General features: G+C 34.8%; 1 pseudogene; it reads right to left on the reverse strand.

Moving 5' to 3' along the window:
* Positions 1 to 502: 502 nt before the first annotated feature.
* LOC106983360 (armadillo repeat-containing protein 1-like) lies at positions 503 to 11,872 on the reverse strand (annotated as a pseudogene).
* Positions 11,873 to 12,075: the final 203 nt, after the last annotated feature.

The raw sequence follows: 12,075 nt of genomic DNA on the forward strand, positions 1-12,075 counted from the left end.
ATGAATAATAATGGGTGCATAGTAAGCACTTACTTATTTCAATGAATGCATTTTCATATTCTTACTATAATTGTATTTAGAGAATACATATTTATTAGATACTTATTAGATACATATTTAGATACATATTTATTAGATATTTTTATGTTCTAGATACTATTCCATGTACAGAAGTAATGAAGTGGGTTTTATTTTTCTTACTTTTTTTAAACTATGTTACCTATTATTATTTTACAATATATTTCAAAAAAAAATGCAGTTGCTGTTGCCTTAACTGCTATAAGACCCTCATAAGCAAAGCAAGTCCACCTGTAGCATTTGTCCTTTTTACCACTGATTGGGGGAAAATGTCCAATAAAGTGTAAAATGCAGCATATGCAACCATGGAGTCTAAAAACTTTTCATGATAACGTGTTGCAGATTGCACTTGACAGTTCACCACTACAATGGAAACCTGGACCCTTCTTGATTCACGCAGTCTTTGAGACCCAAACTGGAGTCATCAGGAAAATGACCTGTATGCAAAGTTTGCAGCTGTGCTCAGTTAATTGGCTCCGTCCTCCAGGAGTAAGCCCACCCGGGACACTGAGCTGTTCTGCTCCTTTGTGGGACTCTATTTCCACAGGCTTATCTCAGATTGGGACCAGCATCTCTTCTCCAATCTCACTTTTCACCCAACTCGCTGAGCCTTCATATCCTTGGTTGATACTATTGTTGATGCCAAAGTGTCTGCTTTCAAATCTGAATGGACCTGCAACATGCATCTCTGAACAGCCATTTGAAAAGTAAAGCTTAATAACACCTTTCATTTATAACAAAGTCTCTTCACAGAGATTTCTCCAAGACTTATTACCAAGACCATCTATGTGCAAAACCACTGCTTTGGAGCATTTGCTTGTAGTTCCCAGAAAAAAAACAAAACAAAACAAAACAAAAACTGAGCTTTCCTTCTACATGAATTCATTTATTTTAAACCAACACCATCTGCCATCTTGAAAGACCTCATGAAGAATGTCATACATTTCAGAAGCCAGCAGTTTTGTTTCTCCTGGAATTGTAGTCTTCTGTATAATATTTTGCAAACTTAGCATCATCCCCAGTTCTCTGTCCATCTTTTCTCTGTTAGCGTGGCATTCTGCCAAGTACTGACGAGCAAACAAAGCCAAATGGACAACAGAGGGGTTGGGAAGGTCCATAAGTAAAATAAGGTCAGGCAGACATCCACGACATCGTAGACAATGGTTCTTCTACTTAGTAGATCTTTTGGTGGATCTCGTAACTGGTTAACTAATGTGAGAGAATATTAGGTTCTTTATTCATAGTAGAGGAGGAAGAATTAATCCTCTATGCCATACACAAACAAAATCTTCTTAAATTCACGCCAGAGCTTCAGGAGTCCAGAGCCTGTTGCACTATCAAGGTCACACCAACACATGAGGTAGAGGGACCCAGGAGTCACAGAGCGGGTCCCTCTATTTAGAGCCATGATCTCAGCAATGGCAAATGACCAGGCTAACCCTGGGAACCAAGGAGTGAGAAAGCTGGTGACAAAAGGTTCTACAGACTCACCCATGACCCTGCAACATCCATCAGCCCTTGATTTTTATCTTATGGGGCATATAGATTAGTGGAAGTTTTCAAGTAGCAAGGCATAGCAGAAAATGTCTTTGTTTGTTCCTGTTGATACAAGGTTGTCTTAATTTTACTCTGAAACAATACATTTTTGAGCATTTTTTTTTGGTAGCTAGACACACTTCTTTCTCTAAGTAGTTTTTATGACATTCTTTTTAAAATGGTGATGATGTTGGTAAATTCCAATTTTCTTATCAATCCCCCAAATCATGTAAGATCATATGTCAATACACAAATATCTAACTGGTTTTCGCCCTCTGTTTTAAGTATCTGTGGATTCATAACAAAGTAAGCATTGATGTTTTAATATTAGAATCAAATTAAAAGAGCAATAATTACTGTTTTGTATATTAAATGTTCTATAATAAATTATATTTCATTGTATCAAATAAAATAACTTATATATTAAAGAATTCCTTTGAAAATGGGAGAATTTAGTATAAAGATGTAGTCAAAAACTGGTTTGTCTGATCCCCAGAATTCCACCACTGTATTTCTTCTTTGCATCTATGTATCTATCTATAGAGAGAGATATCAAAGTTGAAGACATCCTAATACCTTCATTATGAATCATCATTATAATACTAAAAAACTCTTCCCTGCTGTTTGCAGATGATTGAATATGTCCTGTATGACTTAACAAGACACATTATTTAATATCTTTGCAGAACTGAGGGAATGCTCGGAACGCTTCTAATACCATTAAATCTAAGATTATTCTTACATAACTTGTCTTCATGGTCATGACATCTTGACACTATGATCTTCCTCAAGCTTTCGAATAACAAACAAACCAAACTGTTAACTCTTCAGTTTTGAACCAGATTATCTCCTTCATCTATCATTGAGAGAATCAAGAGAATCACTGGTTTTTCTGACCAATGTTGTCAACCATTAATTTCCATACCTACATTGCTGTAGATTTTTTCAAGGAAACTCCAGTACGATGAACTTGGTGATCCTAACGTCAAAACTCACTTGAAGGTTTGTTGTTGGTTTTGTTTATGTATAATGTGTGTGTGTATAGATATACACACATACACAGATATTTAGATAGGTATTTATATAGACAGATGATAGATTATAGATAGATAGATAGATAGATAGATAGACATATCCCAGATACCTTAGTGTAAATATGGCCTTTCACATTCTTTCATTTGGTGACATCACCAAAGTTTCCCTAAGAAATAAATTTTTATTTTTCTTTCATGATTTTAAATATCCCTGCTGACTTTTAGAGCACTAGGAAGAAACTCCCATGGCTTCAAACATATCTGAGTGTAAGCAGGACCACCAATGACCTCAGAGATTAGGGAACAATTAATCCTTTTAAACTGACACCAACTGTTTCTACTCTTACTATTAATGTTACCACCACTGCACCTTTAAATTCCTACTGTCTTTTTTACACACTCTGCCTCAGTCCTTTGGGGAATTATTATTGTCAGCAATATATATATATTTTTTTTTCATTCTTGCTTCAGTGCTTCACAGATGAGTGCAAATTTCTGCAATTTCCACTTCTCCCTCCAAGTCTTTTCTTCCTCACCCCTGCCTGGCTCCTTTTTTTCAATCCTCTGACTCCTCTCATGTAGCTAAAAAGGACCCTGTGTTTACACTGATAAATTTAAAAAGATTCATGCCCTTAAGGAACTCATCGCCTACCAGGGAAAACCCAGTGATAAACAAGCAAACGTAATATGTGTTGCCCACTGATGTCACCCAAAGGGGAAGTTGTCACCTATCCCAGAAACCTGATTGTTTCCAGGGGCAAGAATGTGACAACCTGTTTTCTCTGGGCTCTCTGCCTTGATGTCATGCCTGACATTTTCAGCATTCTGGGAAATGGAAGAAGTATACAAATATTGTCCAGAGTACAGAGAACGGAAAAACCTAACAGGGCCATATTTGAGAAAAATTGAGCAAACCACAGCAGAGAAGTACCTAATAATTGTTCAAACTAAAAACTAATAGTAGTAGAGTCAAATCATACACCAACCAAAGGTCTAACTGTACTAATACTTTATATGTGTATTAATTAAATTATTAATGAAAGTGGTTTACATGTGAGGGAATGAAGGCCCTAAGAAGATAAACCTGTCCAAGATTAGAAAGGGAGTAAGTGGCAGAGATGTGACCTGAGCCCAGGATGTCTGGCTACAGATACAGGCCTCTTAAACCCCATAGTATATAATTTCCTCGCACAATCTGGAAATTTTTCTGGGATGCTGTAAAATCTAATTGTGCCACATACATATACATAGCACACATGTGTTCACACACATACACATGTAATATTCATATAGCATCTAACAGTTCACAAAGTATTCTCACATGTAAGTCTCAATCACATCCACAACTCTCGATGTTAACTAGGATCACAATGCATAAAAAAAATCCTAAAGCTTCTAAGTCTGAAGAGAGTTATTCAAATTTACATTGATTATAAGATTTGCCTCTAAGTCTTCCAACTGCATGGCCAGATGTTCCCCATAGCTATATCAATATTGCTTTTAAAACCTGATATAAAACCCAAATAAGAAAATAATAGATAGATACAGCTGGGACTGATCTCCTTTACGGATAGTTTTTATGTGTTATGATTGAAGACACTTGTTAGTCCTTCTCAGTTTCATCTAAGCAGTGGAAACGGCATATAGTAATTTATCCTCATGGAAAGCAATTAGATTTTCAAAGATACTGTGGTTGAAATTATAATTATATATTATATATACATATACATGATATTCACATTATAATTATATTTATAATGTGAAATATTTTATTAAGATTTCTTGGAATATACAAGATATCACTCTACCTCAGGGCCTTTGCACAGACAGTTTCTTATGTCTGAAGGGCCCTCTTCCTTATCCACATGGCTTGCTCCTCACCCCTTGTCTTTGACCAAATGTTTCTTCTTCAAAGACTTTTTGCTGATCAATCTTTAAAACTGTAGTCTTCCTTCCCACTCTCCTACTGCTGGTTCCTCATTTTCTTTCTTTCCTGCTATATCCGTTAACATTTATGATCATCTGGAATACATTATAGGTATTTATTTGCTTATCTTTTGTATACATTTGCATGGCAATATAAGCTCAAAAAGAGGAACAGTTTTTAATTGTTTTTTATACACTACTCTATCACAACAATTTTCTGGAGTATGTTAGGCCTTCTATCTATTTTTCATCTATCTATCTATCACCTATCTATCTATCTATCTATCTATCTATAATCTATTTATCTATCATCATTATGTGTTGAATAAAATACATGTATTTTTTACTCTCTAAGTTAACCATATAACAAGTTGTACATGGATCAGCATGTACCATTTTGATGTGTTACATCATTTTCATGGCTAATATGTCTGAATGCATATTTGCACCAAATGACACAATTGTATTTTCCTTACCATAATTATACAGCTAGAAAGGGTAAAAATAATAATGGATGATACCTATATCACCTTACATGTGCCAGGCACTTTTTAAACACTCTACTTACAGTAACTCATTTATTCCTTAGAATAATACTTTGAGATAGCTATTATTATATTATCCTCACTTTATTGGATGTTAAAAATAAGGTACAGATGGTACATGGTCAAACTGCATAGTCAATTATTTCTCTGAATTATATTTTCATCTACTTTTGGTGAAATCTTTTATTGTTGATATAATGTTGCAGATATGCAACATCCAACAAAAACACATTTTTACCAAATTGTTATTAACTGTAAATGCTCCTTAATGCTTTCTTGTGTTTCATAACTTATTTGGAACTTTTGTATATAACACTGCCATTGATTAGAACAATTTTGCAATTTAGATTACCAAACAAAGCAACATCATATGCTTGGAAATATTTGTAGTATTGCTATGAAAATGACTTTCAGATAAATTTTGAACAAAGAGTTATGCTAAATAAGTGAGAATAGGAAAATTAGTCAGCATTCATTCTAAAGAAATAACACAAATTTCTATTAAGTATTTTCAGCTAGATTGCAAATGCTTCTTATGAGAAAATTAATCTTATTCATAGCATACATTAAAAAATGTAAGCATAAGACTTCAAATACACGGAGAGTTATTGATGTGCTGTATGCTTCATAAAGTTTATTCCTCATATCTGTTCTGTTATTAATATAAAAGAATTATATATTAAAAATACAGAAAAGGTTTTTAGATCATTTAAAATCCATTAAAAGCTGAGATATTCTTATAATTAATTTTCCACTGAGATGAGAATTCAGAACCTTGAAATAACTTGCAGATGGGCATTGTCATAGTGAAGAGAACCTTTGTCATCTTCCAAGAATTATTTTACTCCTTAGAAAAAATTCAAAGAACATTTGTGTTCCACAATCAAGGTTGGCTGGCTGGTTCTTGGAAGGAAGATTGGGTGGCTTTCAATGCAATTTAATTTTAATGATATTTATCGAACTTAAAATGTTTTTCCTGTTAGCTTCTTATTTTTTTTTTATATTTAAAAATTTTTTTAACGTTTATTTTTGAGACAGAGAGAGACAGAGCATGAACAGGGGAGGGTCAGAGAGAGGGAGACACAGAATCCAAAACAGGCTCCAGGCTCTGAGCTGTCAGCACAGAGCTCGAACTTACGGACCGCGAGATCATGACCCGAGCTGAAGTCGGCCGCTTAACCGACTGAGCCACCCAGGAGCCCCTAGCTTCTTCTTTTTAAACGGAAATACCCCTTGGAAAGAAGGTATTTGTCAACTCAGTTTTTTATACCTTCATTCCTTTCCTGATTCTTGAAAGAGTGACATAGACCAAGGCAACTGATTCTGTGCTAATAATAATAGGAAAAAAAAGGTTTTCATCACAGCACGTCATGATGAACATTGTCACTAGCGTAAGTTTTTCATTAGAACAATTTATTAGTTGTTTATTATTGTGAAACATATTACCTCTAAAATTACGGATAGAATACAACACACATTTATAACCTCATAGTTTCTGTGAGCTATGAATCTGTGAACTGCAGTCATCACAAGGCTAGATTGGATCCTCTTTCTGGCTTAGTCTCCTGATGATGGGCAGGGTTTAGCTCCTCCGATGTTTTCAAACTAAGAGGTCAGTCCCTCACAAGCTGTTGTCTCGAAACCTCCCTCAATTCCCTGTCACGTGGACCACTCTATAGAGCAATTTACAACATGGCCCCTTGCTTCATTAGAGTATGGAAAAGAGCAAGACACATTGGCACCACAAAGAGAAAGCTAGCAAGCAGAAGTCACAGAGCTTTGTAGTGTAATTACGGAAGTGATATTATGTCTCACTGGGCATATTTTATTCATTAGAAACAAGTCACTAGGTCCAGTATATGCTAACAAAGCTAATAATCATCTTTAGCTTGTAAAATAAGTTATTTATTCATTTAAAAACATATGAGAGAACTTCATGTTTTATGGTAAATCACAGAATATCAGTTTAATTTCCTACAATCAACTGGAGTGTTTCCTTTGCAATTTAAATGTGTTCTCATGTCCAAAATGAAAACAACAACAACACATTTTATGGTTTCACCCTATCAATAGAGAGAGCATTCTTGACAGAGCATTCTGCACTCAAGAGGTCAGTTTTCTCACTACCAAGTCTCCTCCAAGCCCCAATACAAATAGACTCTCCTCCACCACGCCATTGAATCGCCCTTTTTGTTGTTTTCCATGTCAACAAATCCAAAGGACATTGGTTGGCCTTTATTAGCTGACCTAGTGTCATTGTTTTACATAGTTGTTCCTCCCTCTCTTGAAACAGAACTTTCTTTATCCATGCACTGTGCAGTCACACTATACAGTCACAATATGGTCACAAGGGATCCACTGAGACAGACAAATCTCCATTTTCTTCTGTGTTAATTTGGGAACCTAAGTACTGTGGCTACAGAGAGATGGGTCTTTGCATCAGGGACACATTTTTGAGAGGGGCCTTCTTTTCCTCAAAGAAAAATCAATAGTGATGAAAGTTCTCCCAAGAAGGAAAAGGCCCTTGGGGGCAGAAAGATCCATCTGGCTCTAAAGCTGCCTTCTTGGAAACAGAATTAGTACACATGGTTCCCTTCTGCCATTTTCTCTTTCCCCAAGGGAACTGAATGACTTCAGGAGTTGAACACTTAGGAACAATGTATTTAATCAAGAGTGAGGAGAATTAATTATTAGCACCATATATAAAGGTGCCTACCATAGTCTTACATATTTTCTGTCCCAATCCATGGCTTATGAGAAATTCTTTAGACATAATAAAGGTATTGTTTTTGATAAAAATAACACATATTGCTAGAAATGACTTTATTGCCAAATGTTGATTTTAGTATTACTGCCAAGCACACTAGTTATAAAATTACACATATTCTACTAACTGCTATTTTGGGACCATGTTATTTGAAACAGGTGATTACTGAAGGTGTTGCAATTTTTCTAGCATATTGCTTATTCAATATTTGATAAGTGTTGCTAGCAAACTATTTGGAATGGAAACATTGAAGACAGGTATGAGATATTTGGCCAAGGTTTTGTGATTACATGTGAAATATTTTGACAGGAGCTATGTATAGGGAAAAACCTTTAGAGACAAAAAACAGGATTTTCTAGTAGGTAGCTAATGTGATGTATTTCTTTAAACAACTAGCTAATCTGAATACATTTTCAAGTTCTAGTGCCTTTTTGATCTCTATTAACACCAAAGACATCACTTTGGGTGCTAAAGTAATAATTTCAAAACAATGTAGAAGTGACTTTTGAATTACTTTACATGAAAAAAAAAATTTATTCATACATAGCATTATTAGTATTTTCTTATAATATATAACACATTATCCCTTGTATCATAGTTTCTTTTCTACTTATTTTTACTTTTGCTATTTTTTAATACATGTTTTTTCTTCTGCTATACCAAGGGTTCAGGATTTGGAGATTCTGACATTTGTTCTCTCATGAATTCTCTGGTCTTTAGTTTCCTGGTCTCTAAATGTGGATATTGGACTCAATGCTGTATAACATCTCATCTAGATGTATCCTATGAGTTAATGAGCATCAGTTCCTTCAGAGAAAGATTTGTACCATTCTTTCACTTATTTTCTAATGGGATTTAGTATGTGGTAGGCACTTCATAAATATTTGGGAAAAGATTAAGTTAATGCATACTAATATTATTTATTTTTATTTATTTATTTATTTATTTATTTATTTATTTATTTGAGACAGCGAGAGACAGAGCATGAACGGGGGAGGGTCAGAGAGAGAGGGAGACACAGAATCCGAAACAGGTTCCAGGCTCTGAGCTGTCAGCACAGAGCCCGACGCGGGGCTCGAACTCACGGACCGCGAAATCGTGACCTGAGCCGAAGTCAGACACCTAACCGACTGAGCCACCCAGGCGCCCCGATATTATTTTACATTAACTTTATTTAATATTTGTTAAATATTTGTGTGTTAGATAGGATCTTAGAAAAGGAAAAAAAGACATCAGGTAAAACCTAAGTTAATCTGAAAAGGCAATACATATTTAATTAATAATGCATCAATATTTGTTCCTTAATTGTGATGAATGCACCGTATTTTATAAAATGTTAATAATAGGGGATACGGGGTGAAGGGTATACAGAAACATTCTGTAATAGCTTCTGAATTTTTCTATAAATCAAAAACTATTCTACAAATGAAAGTTTGTTGAAAAGCAAACAAAATATTTCTTTTGTTCATTGGGTATGGAGGTTGTCCTTTTCTTAATGTTTATTTTCCAAATAATCCTTAAAGTTTTATCAATTAATTTGTCCTGAGAACTTGTTGGGAAATATTTAAACAATAGAAAATTAGCTACTTTTTTTTTGTTTATAATTAGCACATCTGGGAGGTATAAGTTATCCTTTAAAACTTCAGCCTCTTTTCTTTTCCTCAGATCAAAAACAAACGTTGAAAAAAAAAACTTGTTTTTGTATATCTCTCCACATCAGCACATTTTTTTTACTTTTAATCAAAAATATGTCAAGATACTAAAATATCAAATGATATAAAAGGCAAATCAGCAATCAAGACAAGTTCTTATTCCCCGCAGAAACAACGATGAGTCACTTTACACAACTGCCTTAAGAATTCAAGGTCAAAATATAGTCTCTTTAATTGTTAAGTGCTGTCAAATACGATAAAACAAAAGTTTTAAGTAAAATGAAACCAGAAAGCAAATAAATCTGTAAGGCAGTGTGAGTCTTGTTTGTGGATTATTAAACAATCTAATTTTAAAAACTGAAGTCATTAAGCACTGAATACAATGAAAATAATTGGAAAAACTTGCTTCTAAACCTCAGCTGAAATTAATCAGTTTCAAACATCAGGGAGGATATAGTAAGTAGACTTAACGTCTAGGGTCCCAATAAAAAGCATGCGTTTATGTTAAATGATTATTATGTAAATAGATACTTTGTTAAATCTAGCTTTTTTAAATTACACTACATATTTAATGATATTTATAAGTAAAGAAGCATAAGGTAGGTAAGACAATTTTTTTCGGGGAACTGAATACATTAAAAGTGTATTGAAAAAAAGTGTATTGAAATACATGCAAATATTGGATATATTGACTACATTTATAAAATGAATGTATTTCTACTATGTGTGCTATATATATGTTGTTATATGTTCTTCAGTGTAAATCTAGCTTTATATATTATTGCACCGACTTTTCTAGGATGTGATTTTTAAGTCTGAAATAATCATTTGGATATTTGTAAGGTATTGACCTTTGTGTAATGCTTGCAAATTATGTCGGTATTATAATTTTGCTTGCATGCTCCAGTTTACGGTACTTTAAAAGTGCTGTGCACTGATAGGTCAATGAATATGCATTGCATGAATGAATGAATGGATGAATGATTGGCTTCATGAGGTACTAAAGATGCTTTCTCTATCTACAATACACTTCCTCCTAATCACTAGTGATCAAATCCTCGTGCAGTAATTAAGGCCCATTTTAACTGGTAATATTTCCGTTGAATACTTTTCTCCGCTTTCATATACTGCTTCACTTTATGGAAGCTCCACAATACTTTGTAGCTTCCTTGCATCACTCACATCTCTCTGCTTCATATTTTTCAGTCCAGTGTGTACTGGCCAGTCACCTTGAGAGAACGCGTCTTACTCAGGTAAATGCACGCCAGGAATTTGAAGGAAAGTAACCCTCTAAAAGTATCCACGCATAAACAACTATCAACACTGTCCTCAAGTCTTGCGGCTCCTTTTTAGCTATATTCTTTTTATTTTTGTTTAATGTTTACTCACTTTTTTGAGACAGAGACAGAGACAGAGTGTGAGCAGGGCAGGGGCAGAGAGAGAGGAAGACACAGAATCCGAAGCATTTTCCAGGCTGTGAGCTGTCAGCACAGAGCCCAATGCAGGGCTCGAACATAGGAACCATGAGATTATGACCTGAGCCGAAGTTGGACACTGGCTCCAACTGAGCCACTGAGCCACCCAAGCACCCCTAGCTATATATATCCTTTCTTATCTCTCTGCTCCTATTCCCATTACAATTCAAAGTACCGTCTTTATACTGATCATTCTAAAATCTTTTCTTCTTGCTTGGCTATGGCACCTTCAATTTACTTCATGGTGCAAATTTTAAGATGTGTCCTCTAGTCTCATGTCCCTCTACAATTGGTCAGATGCACTTCTCTGTGCCTACTCTCATTCTGACCCCCTCAATCCTTTGGATTTAATAAATAGATACTCTCTCCATCTTTTCTTATTTGTGTTCTTGTCTCAGATTATACACTGTTTCTACTCTCAGTTCTGCCATATAAACTTGAGTGTCTCCAATTTCTATATTCAATTTCTTTCTCAGCAAAACAGCGAACAGTAAACATAACACTGGTAAGAGGACCTGCCTATTTGGAGTAGTATCCAGCAGACCTTAAGGGCTCTGTAGAAGTTTGCTATTCATATTTTTAAACCCTCTTATATACTCACCTCTACCTTATAGAAAGCTTCTATTCAGTGTCACATTCCAAAGAAATACATTTAATTTTCAAAAGACATCTAACACAACCTGTTACATCCTTGGTAACTCTTCCAAACTATTATCCATCTCACAACAGTGTTTCTAAAAAGATATGTTTATAATCCATGTTTGCAGTTTACTTTTTCCTCTTCTATCTTTAAGTCAACTCCAAACAGGATTTCTTCCACAAAGTTTTGCTGAAAAAGGTTGCAACTGGCCACCTTCATGCTGAGGCTAAAAGTCAATGTATCGTGTTCATTTCTTAATAGGCGTTTTTAAAGAGTAGATTTGGGGGGGGGGGGCGGTGCCTGGATGGCTCAGTCTCTCTCTCTCTCTCTCTCTCTCTCTCTCTGTCTCTCTCAAAAACAAATAAATAAATAAATAAATAAAATAGTAGATTTAGGTTTACAGCAATATAGATCAGAAGTTA

This window comes from Acinonyx jubatus, chromosome B1 (genome assembly GCF_027475565.1).
Source record: "Acinonyx jubatus isolate Ajub_Pintada_27869175 chromosome B1, VMU_Ajub_asm_v1.0, whole genome shotgun sequence".
Taxonomy (NCBI): domain Eukaryota; kingdom Metazoa; phylum Chordata; class Mammalia; order Carnivora; family Felidae; genus Acinonyx; species Acinonyx jubatus.